Source organism: Aythya ferina (genome assembly GCF_964211825.1).
Source record: "Aythya ferina genome assembly, chromosome: 15".
NCBI classification, from domain to species: Eukaryota; Metazoa; Chordata; class Aves; order Anseriformes; family Anatidae; genus Aythya; species Aythya ferina.
Window position 1 is genome coordinate 4,086,498 of NC_140314.1, and position 19,219 is coordinate 4,105,716.

The following is a 19,219-nucleotide window of genomic DNA, read 5'->3' on the forward strand; positions in this document are numbered from 1 at the left end:
GATGGGTTTTAATTCCCTTTTCTGTCTCTGAAATCACAACACTGTGACATGGGAGCGAAAGGGGGTTTGCTCTCACGCTCCTTTGTTAGGATTTTCTTCTTAACCAAGCTGTTGCAAGAAGTCAAATCGAATTTGGGCTGCCAGGTTTGTTTTGAAACACACGAGGCTATCTGTCCCGCATGGTGCCTGCCCCAGCCTCCCATGGGATTTGTACCTGTTTTCTCGATCCTGTTGAGTGCTCTGTGCTTTTAACCCTGATCCGTGTGCCTCCCCAGTGATGTCCTTCGGCCCTGACCTGGGACAACCCTCATATACCTACAGAAACTTCAGCCACAGTGTGGGTGCCTGACCTGTGAAGCCTGCAGCAGCGAGGATGCAACCTGCTGCTGAGGGTCTGGGGAGCGCAGCAGAGCCCTGATCTCCTCAGGGACAGCCACAGATACCCCTCCTCAACCAGAACAGCTTTACAAATCCTTCACAGCAGCTCTGAGCCGGGGTTTGATCCAGATGGGCTGATAAGAAAGGGCTGGCCTGTGGAGGAGGTGATGCATTGATACAGGGGCTCTTTCTTTTCCTGCACAGCTTTTAAGCAGCAGAAGGCTGAGGAAAACAACACTGGTGATTTGGCGATGTGCTGGGAACACTCACGGTCCCAAAAGCTCACAAGGGGTGCCAAACACCATTTCTCCTGATGCCAGCAGGCTGCTAGGCTGAAGGGAGCAGCGTCAGAGACAGAAAAAGGTGGGCAGACTGTGGGACCTGTCCCTTGAACAGCACAGACCCCAACAGCCAGGACTGCCCCCTGTGAGGGGCTGGGGGCTGAGCAGGGCTCAGCACCTGCGAGACGGGGCTCGATGAGACGCTGCATCCCACAGCTCCCTCCTGGGAGCAGCACCACCCAGGGAGGTTGTTCTTTCTATTGCAATCAATTTGTTTCTTTTCTGAATCAGCTGCCATCCTGTTTACTGTAAGCTCCACGATGCTGGAAATATTTCCCTCACAGCTTATTTAGTTTTCAGAAAGGGATTTTTTTTTTTTTTTCAAATCACACTTATCAGAAATGTATTTTCACAGCAAGTTCTCCGAAACACAATAAAGACCCAGGAACATCTGATGCCCAGACTCTGCCGTTGCCTAAAATATTATATGATCTGCTCGTTCCCAATGCAGATATGCTGTCGCTGTTCTAGAATCCATGCCAGGGACTGCCTGATGTACGATCACCCATTTTGGAAAGCCTTGAACGAGACCATTTGTTGTCGAGATAATTTTACAAAAGCAATCCCATTTCACAGGTTGCAGTTAAAATAATTCATTAACTTTGCACTGTTGTGTGTGTTTTGAGCTTTAAACCCACTCTGCTAACTTTCTTTCAGTTTGGCTTGAAACTCAGGCCTCAGCGAAATATATAACACAAGCCAGCTCTGAATTATTTGCTTTGGTCCGTTTTTGAGTGATCTCATTTTCTCGCTTTCCATCAATGTGAACAGAGAAAGAAAAATAAAACACAAACTTCTCAACAGCTAAAAACAACTGAACCAATAAATATAAAATCTGATATCAAACATGAAACATTTCAGCCTGAAAGGAATATGTTTTTGGACTTTTATGATCAACTGTAGCATATACTGCCTGTCTGCTGCTGAAAACAAGCTCTGTGCAGTGTCTGGAGGGCTGGAAGCAGCAGATCTGAAGTATCTTGCTTTACAACCTGCCCAAGAAGCTGGAGAAGCCAGTAAAGCTACAGAATTTACCCTGTATTATTACAAAACATTTAAACAGGAAGGCCAGGACCTGCATGTTTGCTGTCCCAACATCCCTCGTGATTCACAGCTCTGTAAAGCGGGTGCCACGTGCTGCCCAAACCACAGTGGCCACACCTGATCCCAGCTTCCTTCCTGCGTTTTTACAGGCACAGAGCCCACATGGAAGGTCTGGGTGATCTGGAATCAGATCCATGACCCACGGCATGGGCATGGAAGGCATTCACGACCTCTGTGCTGTGAACAACCCAGCAGCCTCCACCCTGTGTTATCCCAGGCATTTGGAGCGGTTGCATTCAAGCATTTCTTGAGCAGATCCCCCTTCCAGCAATGGATAACCTTCTTTTTAATCAGCTTCCTCCTTTTTAATTTGATTTAATCAGCCATCAGGCTGCTGGTGAAGAGTGACACACCAAAAGATGCCCTTCAAAAGGAAAAAATAAAAAATAAAAATAAAATCAACACTGGGCAAACCATGCCAAGAAAAAAGGAAAAGGTGTGGATTCAGCCATTCTCACCCAGGCAGCTTGCTCCAAACATCCTTAAAACACAAACAAAACAGCTGGGTTGGACCTAGAGGAAGAACGTGGTGGCCGTTCTTCATGTGGCTTTGCTTCCTCTCCAATAATGGCCAGAAAACCAAGGACAGAAGTGAAGAGTACAGCATCCTATCGCTGAGCTGCTGAGGTGAGCAGGGGCCTGCATGGGAACTGCCCTTGTTTCCAGCCACTGTGCTGCACCCTGCAGAGGAGATTTGAAGTCACTGGGACCTGTTCAGAGGTCTGGTGCTCTCTGGGTTATTAAGCAGGGGCCAGCAAAGGCACCTGTAAAATATATTTATTTTCTGTGGCCTCCAAGCATCCTTTGGGATTGCTGGAGCAGACGCTGGGGAGAGTCCCCTGTAAACATCCTGCTGCTTTGCAGTGCCCTCCAAAGCACTGAGCAAACCTAACCCTCAATTATAGTTCCAGCACTAACCCTGCTTCCCAGTAAAATCCTGGATGAAGTGTGAAACTGTGTCCTATTTCCCGCTCTGCTCTGCCCCTTGCAGCTGGTTGCATTGGCTGGATATGTTAGTGTGATACAGGCATTTGCTCTACGTGCTGGAAAACACCAGATTTACAATCACTGTGTGTCACTCTAAGGGCACACTGTCAACTTTAGAAAAACATCTGCTATAAACTGTTTTACTTACTCACATTACTAATAATACCATACAGTATTAAAAGTGAAAGGATTTTAAAAATCCAATTTACTTGTCCTTCAGCCTGGCCACTGAAAAAAATCAATGAAATAGGTTTCACTTTTGTTTAGAGTAATTTTCACTTACCAGCACCCTCATGCTAATGTGCTTGCTTTACAAGCAGGAGGGGACATGTTTATTTGCCTAGACAAAAAACGTGTACCCTGGAATTTAAAAGAAAAAAAACTCCAAAAAAAAGGGTGAAAGACATAAGAAGGCACGAAAACATTTCTATTGATTTTTTTATAAATACATGTTTTGCAGAAATGAAACAGTTGCAGAACGTAACCAAAGGTCATTCTTCATCAACAAAATAATAATTATGTAAGCGTTTAATGGCTGAATCTAATTCAGTTTATGTTAGCAAGAGATTACTATTATGGAGTAATCTTTGCTAAAATTAAGAGTCCTGTTTTTCTTTTTTAAAAAGGCAGGCTTAAAATAAAAACAACACCAAACATTAAGAGTAGCCATTATAGCAAGTTTGGGTCTTAGATGAAGTTTGTGCCAGCCAAACTAAAACAGAAAATAGGAACTCTGTAGCCTTCAGAAAATGTGAACCTAACCCCAAGGGGTTAATTAATGGTATAAAATATAACCCCAGGTTATATGTTTGATTGGTGATAGGAAGGGAGAAACCAAGGGAATGCACTTTGAAACAGGTTCATGCATTTTGGTGCCTTCGTTCTCATTTTGCCCAGGGTGGAAGGAAATTTGGTGGCTCCTCACCAGCACCTGGTGGGTCTCATCCCCTCCAGCCTCCTTCCACCTGCCCGCGGGCATCATCCTCCCCAGAGCTACTGCTGGAAAACCCTGGCTCAGCATCCCCAAACTTGCAGAGAAGCAATCTGGATAGCCAGACGGGATAATTTCAGCAGGGGTTTCCTGCTCAGACAGTGCTGGTACAACACATCATCCCCCAAAACGCTGCTCCCAGCAGCTCTTCAGCCCTCACTGCTAAATCCCCATCATCGCCACTTGGCATTTTCTTTTTCTCCCCCTAGCCTGCCTGTAATAAATCGATGTGATGTTATCTCAGGCCTCCTCCTTGCTTCTCCTGGAGCGCCTCGCTAAAATTCGGCATTAATACTCTGTGCCCCTGGAATAAAGCCTCATAAAATATTGTTAGGATTGCTAGGCAACCGGGAAGCACGGTGGGAGCTGAAAGCAGCTGAAGTGGGCGTAGCGAGGCTGCGCCGGTGTGCCAGATGAAAAAGGGAGGCTATTCTTTGTCTCTTCACACCAGCAATGCTTCGCCTTTGGTTTTCTTTCGGAGGGAGGCTGAGGTATGACGCTGCCGGTGCACAGAGGTGCACATCTGCTCTAACCTCAGGTTAATCAGCCGGATGAGAGATGCACCTATCCGGAGCTTTTTGATAGCAATAAAAGTAAAATGAAGTTTTTACAGTCATGAAATTACCCATATTCCAGCTGTTTGCATCCTCCGAATGCTCCTTGTGCAAGAAGAGAGGCCACGCTCAGTAATGACTTGCTTTATGTGCCCTCCACCCCTTCTGCACACCGCAGCAGTGCTTAATGCCGACGGGCTCTGGAAGGAAGGGGAACAAATAAAAAGCAAGCGATTTATTGGCAGGGGCCAACACTAGTAATTGGCTATTTACCGATACATACGCAAGGATAAAAAGAAAATTGAATTGGGCTTGCAAGAACAAGGAGAGGAATTACGGGAGGTGTAAACAGGTGACGTTTACGGCTAGTTTCATTAGCTAAAATGATAAAAACCTGTCTCTGTTTTACCCCTCCTGTCTCCTTCCCCGTGAGTTGCTCACCCACAGCCCAGGCTCATTGTGAGGTTTGCTTCCCAGGGCTTCATTTAGCATTTTGTTTTCTGCTAAAGCAGCCAGTGCCCAAGCTGACCATCACATCGGTCTGCGTGGAGCCTGTCCAGGCTGTTAGCATCACGGCCTGCTCTCACCAAGTCGATTTTGGATGCTGTGAACAGCTTTCCCTCAATCTCCAAGTTCCTGGGGTGTCTGAAATCCATCATTCAGGCACCTGCAGAGCCTCCCCTGCTTTACTCCCATACCAACACCAGGCTTCATCTGCTCTGTATTCAGGCTGGGAGTACTTACTCATGCAAGACATTTCATCAGCACGGATGAGGGTTGCTGAAAATCAATGATGAGAGCAGGACCTGATGGTTTTGGTCCATCTCCTGTCAATGAAGATGTTTTCTGAGAGTCCAAGGCTCCTGGATATTCCTATATGGTACCAAAAGGGACTGCAGTCAGCCACATACACATCTCTCAAGACCAGTAATGAGTGCTAGGGTGAGGCTGTTGTTGGGGTCAGGCATCCCACAAGACCATTTTGTTGGAAGCTGTTTAGGGCTCCCCAGCTCCTGCCACCCTGCTCTCTGTCCCCAGCATCATGGGTGAGTTGTGGAGACAGATGAAATAAGGCCAGACCTGGGTTTTATCTCATCCATCTCAGAAAGCTCCCTCTTTGGTTGGCATCAGGGAGGAGCTGGTCCTCGTTGTAGCCATGGTAGTTATTTTAATAAAAAATGTGGCAGCTGGAAGTGTAAGAGGGATGGGAACCAGTGACCTTAAGAAAGGATAATTGCAGACTTGGAAGCAGTGCTAGAGTTAACAAAGGGACGTTTAATCCAATTCTCAGCTTCTATTTTAAGATGCTTTTAACTTTCCAAATCAAAAAAGGACAAGGGGAGGAATAAAAAAATCTCCATCGCGCTGCGATTTCTTAAGCTTGTTCGCAGCCCAAAGGTGAATTTTTGTGCGTGTGAGGAGTTTGAAGAAAATCCATTCAGCTGTTTCAGAGGTTTCAGAGCATGAAAGCAACATCTGGTTTAAAAATCAAAAATAAAAGAAATTCCCTTTGCTCATCAGAGTCAAAATGGGTTTTGGTTTCATGCCTCTGATTTGGTGTATCTGGAGCTGCCCTCTGGAGAAAGCTGGCCATTTCTATATTGATTTGGAGGGGATGAAATTGTTTTGCAAACAAAAAGAGAAGACGAGAGGCAGGCAGAGAGGAGGGCAGATGGGACTTACACCCCGAGCGTGCTGCTCGCATCCTGTCCAACATGGCACAGGCCACAGAGGCAGAGGTGCCCTCCTGCTTCCTACATCCCCACTTTAATTAATTGCACAAAGGATCTGGGGGCATTCAGGTATGCTTTGTGCCATTTGCTGTGCTCAGCGCCGCGCTATAGATGGCAGTGCAGGATGGAGCTTGCACACCCACTCGCTGCGATCACCGCCCCGCGATGCAACCTCGCCTGCAGCTCGTCCCAGGGCAGGGGATGGGACTTTCTGCAGATCTGTCTGAAATCTGTTGGGTTTTTACCCAGTTATTTAATGACAATACAACTGTCACCCCCAGAATTTACTGTGACTCCGTTGTGTCATCACAGGCAAAAGCATGAAGGAAGCTCTCTGCAAAGCAACTGCTGCTTCTAAGAGAGCACGCAGGTGCTCAAAATCCGCTAGCAAATTTGGGCATGATGTTGCAACATGGGAATAGTTTGCATTTCAAAGGGACCAAGCGGCTGATTTTTCTCTATGTTTCTCGGTCCAAGATCACATCTATGAAAATGCCCTGCTTGTACCGGAGTTTGCTGCTGTAGATGAAAGCACGCACCTTGTCAGCATGCTGTTGGTATTTATAAGGACACCAAAATCTCCACAGATATAACCATCCGCAGCAAATCTTGCCCGTTTTGTTCTCTCTTTGTACATCTTCCTGGAATTCCGGGACTAGGAGGAAGAAAAGAAGCAAAATTCAGCTCAGTTCTGCAATAGAAAATGCAATGCTGGCAGGAATAGTGATGCTGCCGAAGAGATCATGACAGGAGTGCAGAATATCATAAACAGTTACAGCAAGATGCTTTTGAAAAATCCCTCCAGGTACCCAGCTGCATCTGTTGATGCTTAAACACCTTTAGAAACCTGGCCACTGGCCCACTGCTCAAGATGTTAAAGAAAAAGGCAGAGAACAGCAACAGGCTCAAGAAAAGCAAATCTCTTTTGCCACCAGCAAAGGGAACAACCCTAACTTTTTACATGAACAGGGTGAAGAAAATTGCAAAAAAATAAAATGCCATGACAGTTTGTTCCTATGTTCATGGCAGCTGAGAATTGTCCTTACCTTTGTTTGGAAGATGGAGCCAGACTGGCACTAAGTACCAGCAGGCTTTTTTTGTTTTACCTTCATGCCCGAGGAAGAGCTGCCTTCTGCCTGCCCTGGCCCAGGCTGGCGGGACGCACCAGCACAGCCTGCCCTGACAAGGAGAGCCGCAGCACTTCTCTCTTACAGGATTTTAATGTCATCTTACACATCAAGAGGATTCAAATGACAAGAATGAATGGCAGTAGCCAACCTCATGGCTTGATATTCTGATGAAATGATGCCCTGGCACATCCATCATGCTGTTTTGCTGTCAAGAGAGCTCCCATCTCTGCAAGATGAGTGTGTTTTTCTTTCACAGTGTTGTTTCTTTTTTTTTTTTTTTTTAAAAAAAAGGAGCAGAAAAAGAAGAGGCAAGCATCTGTCCTCAAGCTTAACTACTACATAAATGTAACTTTGATACCAGGCACAGCCAGATACGCAGGATTCAGCTCTGAGCAGAACACACGAATGAACCCAGCTCCATCTGAAGGTGCACACGGGTGCAGCCCGCAGCGCGTGTAAGCACAGGGCTGAGCCTCTGCAAAACACAGCAGCTTAGGCAAGCTGAAAGACTGGAGGAAGATTCATTTCTTGCCAGCAGCATACTTAGACTCCGTGTGCCAGACCCTACCCGTTTCCCCAGCCGGCAGCTCAGCGAAGCAGAGGCGGACACGAGCAGGAGCAAAGCTCGAGGCGTGAGCGTGCAGCAAAGCAGCACGGCGAGGACGTTTGCAGGGGCTGCAGGGCTGCAGATGCTGTGCTAGTTGCCCAGGCAACACACACCCTTGCAAGGTGCCCCTTTGTCTTTCCCAGTTTTTAACTAAGGTGCCTTGCTCTAAAATGCAGATTTTCCAAGCTGTAAATAAGACTTGTCTCCTAATGCTCTTCCCCTCATCTTTTCAGTGCTCGCTACCAGCAGCACTGCTGGTGGCTAAATAAGACATAAAATTAAGAGCAGCTCCATGAGTACAGCTTGCTCAGGGTGGGAGAGGAGGTCTCCAGCAATCTCCCACAGATCTCCCATAACCAGGGCTCATCCCCTCTCCGCTGCCTTAAAATCTCAGGGTTAATGCCTTGCAGGAAGGGGGGCACAGTCAGCATTTTACCAGCGTGTCCCAGTTTTGCAGGATGCAGCCCTGTGGCTCACACTCATTACCAGACACTGATCCCATTGTTACGGAGCAAAATCACCAAGTGCTGAACGGAGCGCAACAAAAAACAGCAGAAGAGTAAAACTTGAAATGAGCTGGAAATAATGTCTGCTGTGTCCACAAGGCCCGGATTTGCTAATTCAACATTTGTGAGGTCAGTACGCTGGGGCGAGGAAAGGACGGTGCTGTGTGTGGGAACGAGGTCTGTCTGAAATTATCCTTCCTAATGGAAGGTCAAGCAGGAGACAACCAGGACAAGTGGTGTCTGTGCACCCCCGCCTAGAGAAGGGGACTGAAATACAGGAAGAGGAGCTGGCAAGGAGCCTCTGCTCCCAGCGAGGAGGTGGCAGGGGAGGGAGCAAGAGCATGGAGCAGCAGGTTTGCACATGAAGAGATGGGGAAGGAGGAATGTGGAATGAAATCATGCACTACATGCCCTGTGTAAGGCCCTGAGATATCCCCAGCCAGGTGCTTGTCAGTGTCCTCATGAGGCCAGCAGCCCTCGTTGGCAGGGTGACGTCCCCGTGCACAGCAAGGAGTGGGGAGCAGAGAGCTCGTTCTGACTCCTACGTAGCGCTTGGTCGCCCTATTTTGCTGCCTTCCCTTTGATGCAAAGAGCCTGTGGGGAATAAAGCGCAGTGGGAGACTGCTTACGTGGTTTCTAACCCATTAGTTTCTTTTATTGGCTGTTGCCTCAATAAAATAAAAAAAAAAGAAAAAAAAAAGAAAAAAAAAAAAAGAAAAAGAAAAGACGAAGAAGAAAATCAAGGAAAAGTAGTTCAAGGTGTGAAGAATTCATATGACAGGAAAAATGCATAAGATGTTATTGGCTCTGTCCCCCTTGGCTCCAACCTCAATCGTCTCACCATGCTGTGCACTTATCCTTCTATTATTACACATAATGACAGGGAAATTTTAGAGAGTCCTATGCAAAAAGCCAGCCTGCCCTCACCCCCCACCAAGCAAGGCCCATGCTGGCTCGAGCTCACATCACTTGGCATCTGATTTCAGCCTAGCGGGGTGTTTCAATACCAATAAACATCTTGTTTTCACGCGAAGAGCTGTTGCAGCTACATCCTTTCCCCTCTTTTGTGAGCATCCAAGGTTCCGTGTAAAACTTTTCATCGATCACATAACCAGCAGCTCGGCTTCCCTACAGGCCCTGGCTGCACAAAGCGTTTTGACATCGGAAGGATGCGAGGTTCGATAGGAAACTCATCCCCTCGGCTCCCCGGGGCTGTGCCCTTGGACAGGGTGTGATAGGGAGGAGAGCAGGGAGATGAATTTTGCCTTGTCCCAGGTGACTTTGAAGCTGTGTGTGGAGGCACGCAGCTGGCCTGCCACCACACCAGGAGCTGAGAGATGATCATTAAGGATTTAATTGGTCTGAAAGCTTCCTGAAGTGCTGAAGAGAGACCTACACCATGCAGCGTGGAGCGGAAAGCCTCGCGAGCTGAGAAGGCTGAGAGAAGTGGCCTGAAACCCAGGTGAGTTCCTTCCCATCCCTGTCCCCTCTGTCAGACCTGTGGCACTGTCACACCTTGTGCAAATGAGCCAGGGAGAACACAAAACCTCTGCAACAGCAGCCACGCACTGCTTGGGGGGAATAAGATTAATGGGAGCTACCGGGAGCCTCATCAGTCCTTGTTCAGGAGTCAGAAATCCTGATCGAAACCTGCCGTGACTCGTGGCTGTGTGCTGGCACCAATTCGACCTCGTTTGGATAACAAAGGGCAGATCCTGTTCCGAGCCATGTTATAAAACCATGACGGGGTGTTTATCACAGGGGGCGAAAAGGGCGCGGTCAAAATTTGCTGAGCCTGCTGCTTGCAGGTGCCAGTACGTGACAGTGCACCGGTGGCACGGTGGCATCCTCCGTGCACTGATGTCACCTTCCTCTATCCAAAGGTCCAGCCGGTGGTGGCCGCAAGGGAGTTGAACTGTGATGAGTTCCCTGTGGGATGGATGGGACAGAGCATCCTCTGGAGGTGTCTGTTCTGCCTTGATGCTGACACTTGAGGAGAGCGATTCAAGCAGCAGCAACTGCTTGATATCCATGTGTCCTGGGAGAGGAGATGCCTAGAGCTATCTTTATTTCATCTCCGGGGTGCAAAGGAGGGGCTTGCCTCTTTTCTGGGGTCCTGCCAAGTGTGGACCTACTGTCAAACAGCTCTTATCCATGGAGAAAAAGGTACAGGAGATCCCAGGCAGAATTTGGTGGCCAAACCAAAATCCAACATATCTTTCACTCAAGAATGCTCAGGCAACTGCTTTCTTATTCCTCAGCTAGAGGAGCTGACAGTGCTGGGTTATGGGGTTGTTGTTTTGTTTTTATCATTTTCCTTTAGTAATTTTTGAGATTTTTCCATAGCTTTTCTTACAGGCAAATCCACACATAAATATAAAGGTGAAGCCTGTTTCCATACCAATGTCTTTCTCCCTCTGCTTCTCATACAGCTTTATTTGTAGGCTGGTGATAATAAGAACTCTGCTACTATTGATTTTTTTTTTTATTATTTTTTTTTTTAAAGCATATATAGCTCTGAAGCACTGTAGATATTGCATGGACTTTGGAACAAGATAAGGAAAAAAAGGTAATCACATATGCAACCTTTCCAGCTCTCTAATTAATCTGGACAGCAAATCCTCGAGCTGTGGTTTCGGGTCCTAGAACAAACTGACTACCTCCTCTGCATGTTCTCATTTTCTACAGAAATTTATAATTACTCAACGTATATCTTTCAGACCCCACAGGGATCCCAATTCTGACACAATATTTTTTTAACAGATAGGAGAACTGACATGGTCCTGTCCCTCTGAGACTGACTGCCACACAGCTAAAAACCAGAAATATTTGCTTGAATTCTTCTAAAATAAAAATTTCCCTTTCTCAATACAACCTGGAGATGGAGTGAAACAGTTAAAACAAGCTGCTAGAAGTACTGCAGGGAAAGAAGGATAGAAATCAGAAAATGATAGGTCCAGCTTCCCAGTGACCCGATTTAGGAACAAATCTTTCCTTCTGGAAGAGCTTGTCCCCATGTGCTAGTCCTGTCCCCCTGCTCTGCTGCACTCCTCACCCAGGCTCTGCAGAGATCAATGGGATTAAATGAGCACAAATGAGATGGGAGCCAGGCTCCCTCGCTGCTGGGGGAAGTCAGCGTGGAAGCTGGCCTCAATACATCTATCTAAAGCTCTGTATTGAATCTCGTCTGACAGCTCCAATAATGATAATAGATATGGCCAAAGCCGCTCTGTGTTTTCTTTGGAGGAGGCCAGGTTCCTCTTCCTCCTCCCTCGCAGACAGGCTCGCTGCTCTACCAGCGCTTGTCTCCGATGTATTTTGACTGTTTGATAAGCCAACTGGGCTCCTCACACTGCCAGAGCCCAAAGGGACAAAGAAGTACGACCTGCTACCGAGCACACTTAGCCCAAGCCCTTACTGGGCTAGCTAGCCCTTCTGCATGATGACACACCTGGGAATCCCTCTGGCTCAGAGGTTTGCTAGCATCCAGGGGTGTCCCAGGCTTCACCTTTAATTTAACCTGAAACCTTCCTTGTTTGGCACAACAAAACCACTGATACCACCAGGATGCCACAAGTGCATCCTGCAAACTTCTTCTCCAGGCAGAGGCTGCTGCTGCTGCAGAGCAGCCAGCTCCCAGAGCCAGGGACAGAGATACATGGTGTGGTGTGGGCACAAGGATGCAGTGCCGCGCCTGACCACCCAAAGCCAGGCTACCCTGCAGCTCAGCAGCAGAAAGTTGAGCCACATCAAATCCCAACGTGAAAGACCTCGAGAGAAACAATAAATCATGCAGGAAAGTTAAAGCAGCCAGACTTCATTATGTCATTATCCATGTGCACGTCTCAAAAATCCCTTCCCACACTTGGCCCCTGCAGCAGAGCCGTGCCAAGCTACAGGTGGAGAAACCCTGTGGCTTAAGGATGCTCAGCTTCCAACCCATCTCACAGCCCAAAATGAGCCAGGCTTTGCGGGGCCGTGCCACTAAACGATGCAGGTCAGGCATCGACAGAGCATCTCAGGGACGCTGTTAAAAACAGGGGAGATGAACCTGAAAGCAGAGGCCATCCCATGCGTTTGGGCAGCTAAGCGAGCAGGGAATAAATTGGGCTGCTCGCACCACGAGGCACGGAGGGCAGGGCGGGTCGGCACCTCTGTGAGCTTTTGGCACTCTCCGTCTTCCCCGTGTTTGTGCTGGTGATGGGGTGCTCTCTGGAGCATCATCAGGTTTTATGGCTGGTACGCATTATTAGTGCTTCACAAGTAAATAATGTCATATTTCATTGTTTATTGCTGAAAATGCACGGTAAAAGGCTAAAGCCTGAAAAGTGCAGAAAATAATTTATGTGGGAGGAATGAATTTCCCATCACTTCAAATGGCTGCTGGAATTTATCACAGTGCCCTTCAGTTTGGGTCTCTGTCCAACATTTTTAAAGGTCTGTCTTTGTCATGCATTTAGGCTCAGGGAAGCTGAAGGTTATTGGGAAGAGTGGGAATTGCTGCTGGAGTAAGCATGTTCAGGGCTCCAAGGAGCCCTTCCCGCAGCACTCACAGGAAAACTGCCTGCACAGCAGCACCAGGAGCATCCTGGTGACGGGATACAATGGAAGGATTTCAGTAGCAGCTCTGAGAGAAGCTGAGCTTTGATATATTTCTGCAGTTCTTCTTGAAATGCAGAAATCAGTACAGGGGTGAATGAGGACTCCTGGCTGACCTCGTGGCCCATGCTCAAATCTACCCTAAGAGCCAAGCTCAGCATCTCATTCTCATTCCTCACTTAGGTACTCAGCTCTGGTAACTGGGCTGGATTGCACATGTAAAGGTTTCTTGGGTGCAGTAGCATTGCAGGATGAGGCCAGAAAACTTCAGAAATAGGTTTTGAAACTGCTGTCCCTACCGCTGCTTTTTCCTTGAGAAGCTGACACGCTGCTGGGCACGCGGGCAGGAGTGTCAACCTAGGGGAATAATTGTGCTTTAAAGCTGCTATTTTTGTCTGTGCCATTTATATAAATATACATTTATACGTGTCTTGTCAGATTTGCACCTGAACTCCCCTACCAGGCACTGCCACCAGCTCCTTTCCAAGATACACTTCTCTCTAAATTAAAAGAACAGCCGACAAAGCCAGGGGCAGCACAAGTGTCCTTATTACAGAGGTAAACTCTCCATTCCTCAAAGTGCCCAGAGGATTTGGGGCTGGACACTCCATCCTTGGTGGAACCCAGCATTTCTCATCTCTGCATATGGCCAAGGTGCCTCTTGCCAAAAAAGTTGGAGCTGGTGTTGGTAAGTAAAAACCTAGAGGGACACCTAATGGCATAAAAGCACAGGAGGCTCAAATAAAAGCCTCCTGATTTGGAGGAACCTCATCTCCAGTTTTCTGGCACTGGTAGAAAGGGTTTAGATGGGACCCGTCCTCTTCCACGCCCCCCGCTCCATGTTTCCAGGCCCAGTGTTTTGAAATGCTGTCACACAGAGTTGTAGCTGGTTAAATATTCAACAAAATAAACTGCAGGAGCAAATCAGGCAGCGAGAGATGCTTTTACATACAGACCTGTGGTCAGAATCTGTGACATTCCAGGGGACTTGTTCATACAAGCGCCCGAGCTTAGATAAGCAGGTCCCAGGGACAAAATGACCCGGATCCATGCTGCTGGGTACTTTAATCTCAGCCTTGCTACCTTAACCCAAGTCCTAAAAACTTATTACAGAGTAATCCAAACCCCACCCCATGTAGCCGTGATGACCTGAATGTCCATATTTGCCTTACATTATTCTAAGGATTGCTTCTTAAAACAATCCCATTTACATTTAACAGAAAGAGAAGATATGACCTAAAGCTGAAATTTTAGTAACTGAAGAAACACTACCTAACAACAGAAGAGAAAGAGAATATATCAGGATGCACTGGCACGTGATGTGACAATGACCTTGAGATGATCCTTTTCTAACATTACAGGTAGCGGGAACATCAGATGGATGACCAGAAGGAGTGGGGATGACAAAGAAGCACTTGTGGAAACACTGATATTTAGAAGAAATGCATTAAAAAAAACAAAAATAGTAACCTTTGTTATTGTGTACAGACCTTTCCATAACCTTCACGTACAGCAGCCCTGACACCCACCTTTTTTACACATCTTTACCGTGAGAAGAGAGGCTGCCTCACCTATCCTGGTCCATCAAGGAGCAAAGAAGCAAACCTGGCTAGTCAGATAGTGGAGAGGCAAGCGACCCATGGTTTAGAAGCACAAGAAGGAAGGATTCCTGTTTCTTCTATGGCAAAGACTTCAGTCTCATGACCCTTGCTAACTAGGATAACCACAGCGGTGGTGGAGCTGAGCCTGCTGAGTTACAGCCAGCACAGGTCACCCCGTGGGAGGCTGCAGCGGTGGCAGGGGACGTGCAGGAAGCCGTTACGTTATCCCTGCTCTCGGCACAAACTTATGCAGTGCTTTACGTAACACGGTCCTAAGGCTCTGGATGAACAATTTGTTTTGTCACTCTTTAAAAAATCCATCACTTTGAATGAGTCATGTGCAGTGACTTCACCGGGCGCTGACATACCAATGCTTGTGCAATGACTTGCACGGACACTTCTTGTGATGCCCTTGCCAAAATTATGGCATAACAAAGCAGTGCTCACATGCAACCGCCCCATCGAGATACCCTCACTGTGCCTTCTAGGAAAGAACATGGCCTTACAACTTGTGCTGGAAATACAGCTCTTTTATTTTGTATTTGCCCAGGAACATTGTTGTTGCTCGCTTCTGGGACACAGTTTTGTCTTTCATTACATCACAGATAAATCATAGCACATAGAGCTCGTAGAATTTTTTTTTTAAAAAACTCATTTTACAAGGTTCAACTGAGAGAACCTGAAACACACATTTTTATTGGATTGGTCAAAAAACCGCAGTGCTCAGAGTTAATTAGCTATTCAGGTACAATATAGCTTTTATAGGCATCATTTCTTAGTATGAAAAGGTATATAATGATATATTGTAAAGATTATGGAGGAAGATTGGTATGTATCAGGGATATTACTTTAACTGAAAAACATCAGAAAAATGTCCTAGTTTCTATGTAGTTCCAAAGCTCAGTATATGGAACAAAACATCCAGGGGAATTAATTACTTTTTTGTTGATTTTTTTTGTGAGCTTTTTAAATCCCAAGGAAATCTGTGTACAGGAGGGTATCAGTCATCCATACACAGAACTACATAAAGTATCATTAGAGACCCCTCCGAATACATTGATTTTTTTTATCCAGCAGCAGTGTATCAATATTTTAACCACTGACAACAAGATGTAGCCTTCATTATGAAGTATTTTCCTTTGGGTAACTAAACCACTACGTATCAGGGAAAATAAATAGGTTACCTCCCCACAGCTTCTGCCTATGCAGAAAGTGAACTCCTCACACTGCTCTGGCAGAGGAGTGTTGATAAGAAATTTAATATATTGCTCCCTCCTCCCACCAGCAGCTGTCTTATCTAGTCCCACTTTACATTATCTGAGCTTTTTTTTTTTTTTTTTCCCCACCCCCAAAACCATGATGGGAGGACTCCTGTGCTTTCCAGGCCTGGACTGTGCTCATTTCCAGCACAGTATTTATTCATGGCTGGACTATATCCATTTGTCTCTACGCCAACACCATAATGTGATGAAATCGCTCTTCTACCTGGCGTTTATCTCCCACCAACCACCTTCCAGCTCAGCTATTATTCAGCCAGACTAAACAAACACAGCTTTATGGGGCACATCTCCAAGGGGGCAAGGAATGCCACTGATCTGCTGAACCCCACTAATTGGACCCCAGTGGGCCAGTACTTTCAAGCACAGGGCTGCTCCTACTTGGGCACAGAAACAACCTCCTAACCCTGATGATCTTAGGAGCAGAACAAGCAGTGCTGTACCTCCAACTACAAAGCTGCTGGTTTTTTTTTTTTTTTTTTTTTTTTTTTTTTTTTTTTTTTCTCCCCCTCCTATTGGTGTGGCTTGTTTCCAGCACCTTTATTAATGCAGCTGCTCATCCATCTGGGTGTAGGGTCCATTTGTACAGGCTCTCACACAACTAGCTGATAGTATTTGCACCTCTTGACTTCTGGAGGAGTCTAGGCATAGTCCACATTAAAGGCCCAGACCTTCTGCTGGATCATTTCATCAATTTTCCTCTTAGCTTATGCTTCCACTTATGGTAAGCTAAATGAACGCATTTTGCTCAGCCCAAGGAAATTTTGCTCCTAACCGTTCTCCTATAACATCTTAAATTACTTGCCAACACCAAAGCTGAACCAGTTCCACTACTTGCCAGTTTTGGTGTTTCTTCAGTGCAGAGATCTGCCATCTCCCATACGGAGACTATCTGAGCTCTGCCGCCATCGGTAGCAGTTTTCTGATCTGTATCTAGAGAGTCTGAAGTACTCCATAATGAGATAACTCCCCAGCAATATTTATATCCCAAGTAGCAATGCAGAGTCCCTACTGCAACTGGTTCAGCCCTGGGAATCTAAAACAAATTCCCTAAAGTATCTCAGGAGATACTTTCATGATCACACTGCAAAGTGAATTAAACCTAAAAATTCAGGCTTATCCAGCCTGGCCCTCCTTATTCCCGTGCAGTCCTTTTCATCATCAACACAAAATGCTACCCACTGTGGTTTTTTTCTTTTCTTTTTTTTTTTTTTTTTTTTTTTTTTTTTTTGGCCAACAGGTCTTTCCTTTCTGAGCAGTTCTTTCTTCTCCACACCTGTTCCCCAGTCATAATTGCTATTCCACAGTGTTTTTCTTACCCTACATCATTTGGTTTCACGGCCTGTGAAAGAAATACATGTTCTCCCATTTTACAGCCCAGCCCCCTGTCATTATTATACAAGAAATCCCTGCTGCTCATCACACCTTGTTCACAACCTGGATTAGGAGTACTCCTTTCATTACACTGCAAATAACAATGTGGTGTTATTTTGCTTTCCTGAAAGCCATTAATCCATTAATCTGAGCTACTTAGCGGCATTAGAAATGGAAAAGCAGCTCAGTTCGCTTTGGAATTTGCTGTAAAGTTTGCCTTTTTAAACCTCTTGCTCCCAGGGTGCTGGAGCCTACATGGCAAGGGTGGGCACTGCACAGGCACCCTTCACTGCACACCATGCCACTGTGTCATCAGGAGGCTGTTCCCACAGGTACCATGGCACCTCCATTTGGGGAATGCCTTTTCACAGCCCCCCAGCAGCACATTGTTGCCAGCAGGTGCCCAGGGTTCACCCAAGACCATGATGAGATGCAGCACAATTCAAAACATCTGGTATGCCCAAAAGCTCATGGTGGTAAGGAAGAAGACACGTCTAAAGGACTTAGATAAGGTGAAGGGACAGTTCGTGGGAAGAAGGAACATCTCTAAAGGAGTAAGCTCGTTCTGTTCTCGTTTCCATGAAATTCTTCTCATGGAGAAACTGCAGTGATGGCAAAACCCCGTGTGTCGTTGGCTCAAACCACTGTCAAGTTAGGATATAAGCCAAGCTCTGAGATGGACTTAACATATGACGTGAAAAATCAGTCATTCATTGCTCGGTCATTGACTTTCCTCTGCCATGAACTAGGCAGAGGATTTCTTTCTTTTTTTTTTTTTTTTTTTCTTCACCTATCAAGTTCTCAGCTTTTTCTCTCTTTTCTTTGTTTCTTCTTTTTTTTTTTTTTTTTTTTTTTTTTCTTAAGGAAACAGGTACAGTCCACTTGGCAGTGGTCATAAGACCCCAATGCAAAATCAGAGAGACTATTTAGAAACTACTGTTATCCCTAAAAATAACTGACACAAGGCAAGGACTGAGGCTTATTTTTCGTGAGGATGGAAAACCCTACATCAACCTTATTTTTTGGCTAAACCGTATTAACTGGTTTCCTAACACAGAGTCAGGAATATTTGGAGCCCACTAAATTCAGACTTCAAGGAAATGTCACAATGAAAACAATCACTGCTGTGACAAACGCCTGAATGGGAAAGCACCCATTTAGTCACACACACTTTCAACATCTCTGAGTCAAGAGAGGTAGGACCCAACACAGGCTTATGTAACCATGTTATGAACTTGTCTGTTCATGCCAAGCTGGCATAGAGTGTTTATTACAAAATAACCCCTCTCTGAAGTTCAGAACAAGGGTCAGGCAAAGGTGAAGTGAGATACAAATAGTCTTGAGATAAGTCAGATGGTAACTCCCAGAAAGTCTCACATCACCACCTGGACGGAGATGCACTCATTCGTTAACCCAGCATCAATCGGAGCATCTGGTGCTCCTAATATGTGCAACACCAACCCAACACCAACCTGCGCATGCAGTCAACTTTCTTTAGAAGATGACAGCTCTGTCAACAGGAAGAGAATTGCTCATTTTAAAGTCCTGAATGAAGACCTAAAGATGTCATAGTACGCATCTTTGCAAAGCACATAACCTCATGCCACGGTGCTAAGATCACCTATAAACACCATCCAAATGGCAAAACTTTCTCCACCATCATAACCTTCTCATATCACATCCACACCTCTAGGATGCTGGTATTTTTCTGTTCCTTCCTTATGAGACAACCATTGTAAAACTAGTGTTTTCCCTTTGCTTGTGCTTTTCTTCTAACCACCGCAGAAAGATTTTTCATAAGCCTTGAGCTCCTGTTTGGAACTGATGGTGCTTCAGTCAAGATCTGCTCATAGTTGTGGAACAATACTTCTCTTACAAAATGCCCAGCCACAAACCCAGCAAGAAAAGTTGATTTGTAAAGTCTTCATGGCCTATCGGGGCAAATAGGGCAATTCCTGCATTTGTTAGAAGCTGTTCCTGACCCACCCCAGAAGGAAGCAGGCAGCACTTCTTCTTCACAACACATACAGAAATAAA